Source organism: Condylura cristata, unplaced genomic scaffold (assembly GCF_000260355.1).
Source record: "Condylura cristata isolate star-nosed mole 26May11 unplaced genomic scaffold, ConCri1.0 scaffold00022, whole genome shotgun sequence".
NCBI classification, from domain to species: Eukaryota; Metazoa; Chordata; class Mammalia; order Eulipotyphla; family Talpidae; genus Condylura; species Condylura cristata.
Window position 1 is genome coordinate 36,028,768 of NW_004567123.1, and position 3,218 is coordinate 36,031,985.

Here is a 3,218-nt window from a genome sequence, read left to right on the forward strand (position 1 = left end):
TGTTGCTGCAGCTCATGGCTGCCAGAGCACCCTCACGTGCGCGGGGGCGGGCGACGCGGGCGGGGCGGAGGGGCTTGATAATGGTGGCCATGATCAGCAGCCGCCCTGGGGGCCGGGTGCAAGGACAGAGACACACTGGTGGCTTGAAGGACAGAGCCAGGGACAGGGGATGGAGGCCCGCGGGGCGTCTGCCACCCGTGTGGGCCCTGCCCGCCGGAACCTCGGGAGGAGCTGTGGAATCTTACCTTTCGCTGGTGAACCCTGCCACCCGCCCGTCCCTCGTGTAGACACAGGAGGGGACAGTATCTTGCAGGAAGGGTTCACCCAGCAGAGGGCAGGGCCCCCACCTCCAACCCCCACCCCAAGCAAGTCCAGGAAAGGAAAAAGCTCCGACCCGACCGGGGACGGAGGCGGCTGCAGAAACCCGGCCCCCAGGCGGAGGAACCGCCAGGTTGAGGGAACAGAGCACCCGGGAGCGTTGACACATGAGAAACATGAGCCCGAGCAGCTCGTTGGGGTAAAGCAAATCTCGGCTGGTGCTATGTTCTAAGACAGCCAAGTGGTAGCGGGGACCGGAGGCTTAAGAAAAAGCGAGGGGAGAAACACTTACAGTGGAGACAGTTCCATCCATTAGCTTAATTTTTGTCTGCCAAGCAAGAAAAGACCATCATTCGTTAATATTAGTGCTGCCGGCTTCCAGAGCCGCGTTCCCCCGCGAGCGGCCGCGTGGGCCAGAGGGAGCTGTTTCGGGGCCTCAATCAGGCAGTGACATGATGAGATTTGCGCTTCGGAAAGGTCACCACGGCTGCAGGCACAGGATAGACGGGGGAGGGGAGAGGGCGGCTGTTAGCAGGACGCTGGCGCCCCGCACCCGCCCCCGTGTGGGGCAGAGGCGGTGGAGACCGCAAACTCCCCAGGAGGCTTCTGCTCTGGCCCACTCCTTTCAGCAGTGCCAGGCAAGACCAGGCACAGCCGCCTCGAGCTTTTCGGAGATGCCCACTGGCCGGAATCGTACGGCCACAGCTAACGGGGCTCAGACAGAAACCGGCGTTTCACTCGGAGTGTCTGCTGGGAGAGGCGGCGTGCAAGGGAGCTCAGGGAATGTTCTGAGGCTGCAGACATGCCCGGTTTTGAGGAGTGATTTGGGGACACAGAACGCAAAGCGCCTGTTCCCGAAACCTGGCCCGAATCTGCCTGCAGATCTGTGCACGGGAGACACCTTGGCCACGGGGGTTTGTCGCGCCCTGACGCTCGGGGGGGCTGGACTGACACAGGCGCAGGAGAGGCCCCTGGCGAAGGTGTCCGGCCGAGGCAGGGGAAGCCTCTCTTCCCTGAGAAAGGACGACTAGGCACATCTGGACACCAGGCCACAGGCCAAAACTCCTGCCAGCATGCCTGGAGGGGACTGCGCCCTCCCAGGCAGGGGCACCCGGCCGCTCTCTGCAGTGTGAGCGAGCACACGGCCGCTCCCGGAGTGCTTAGCGGTGCCGGGCTGCAGGGCCCGGCACTCCCCAGTCTGAACATCTTCACCCAAGGGTGTGAGTCTCAGTCCATGCAGTCAGCACCTAGCCCCAAGGCGCTCCCGCCCGCCTGCCTCCAAGGGCCTCAGCCCTGGTGGTGACCAGCTGACAATGAAACGCTTGTCTCCAAGTGACTTCTTGGATCCAGAGGCCAAACATTAGAAAGTGGGTATGAACCCAAAAACAGGACACCCAGGCTCTCTGAGCTTGGGGAGTATCGCAGAGCCCTAGGCCGGGCCAAGAATGAATCACAGTGAAAGCCTTTCAAATATAAAACCATCAACCTAGATTTCTATTCCAAGGAAACACATACTTGGCCATGAGGGACTGCTTAAAGAAAAAAACTGGGCTTAGCCCACTTGACAGGAAACTCCAACAGCCAAGAACATTCAAACATAATGGTTTACATCCTCCCCTCCCTCCCAATGTGGGTCAGGCGTCCTTGGCCACCTCTCGGCCCACAGCATGCCCTCCCCGCTCCCGAGTTTTCGCTTAGCCCTTCTTCACGCACACCCCGGGCGGGTGCCACCTCTGGGCTGCTGGGCCGAGCGCGGGGGTCCTTCACCCCCACCCTGCTCCCAGCTTTGGGGCTGCCTGGGCTGGCTGTTTGGGGAATAGGAGGGTTTTCCCCCATTATTTATGTGTGCAAGCACTGTTCATTCCTCTCAAAGACATGGAAGCTTGATTGATTTCCTAAATGTAAGAACCAGATTGTCCTGCAATAAATATTTAAGGCTGCCCAGGAAGGGCGACCCCCATCTGCTGAAACGCAGACCAGGAATTACTCTGTCAAGCCTTCCAGCCTGAATAACCATCCTCTGTAATATTTGCTCAGCACCTGATGGTTTACAAAGGTTTTCACTTATCTCATTTGATCTTCACCAACGCCCCAGAGAGGTAGACAGGGCATGAACTACCAGGATTATTAAAATCCCACGTTTTTTTCTTTCTTAACAGATAAAAGCTTGAAGTCACTTGAGGGGGTCAGAGAATTTGGGGGCTAAATCGCCCATCTCACTCATTCATGCACACGTTTTAAAAACACCTATCCAGCGTCCATGCCGAGCCAGAGGAGATGGCGGTGGGTACAAAGATGAATAAAACTCTGTCCTGCACAGGAGGAAGGCCCTGCGGAGAGGTAAACAAGCCCCCCTGCCAGGTGCTGCTGGAAGCAGGAACTCTGCCTCGGCCACGTTTGCCACCCAAGGCTCCATCCGCTGGTCACTCCCCACGACTGCCCTCCGTGGGGGCCGGGCTCTGCGTGTGCCTGGGGTCGCATTTCACTGGGGCAGGGAGTGCAAAAACGCAGCCTCTTTCTGCCAAAGGCAAAGATCCCGTGTAGCCGAGCCCAGCCGGGGGCTCACACACGAGCTCCCCGAATTTCCCTGCTCGAGATGACCCCGGGGTCCGCTTTCGGGCTCCGCGGGACCTCCTGGGTGGGCGCGCCGGCTCAGGCTCTTGTGGCGGGGCCTCTCCCCGCCCGGGCGTCTGCGGGCGAGCGCCCCTTCTGGGACCGAGCCCCGCTCTCGCGGGTCTTCTCCTGTTTCGGGGCCCCGCACCCGATATACTGCAAATTAATTTTCATTTGCAGCACGGTGCGGGCACGTACTCCTTTGCAAACACGTGGCACCCGGGCCGGCCGAGCCCCGCCAGCCGCGGCCCTTTGTGCGCGGCGGCTGGCTGTGCGGTGCGCGGGCG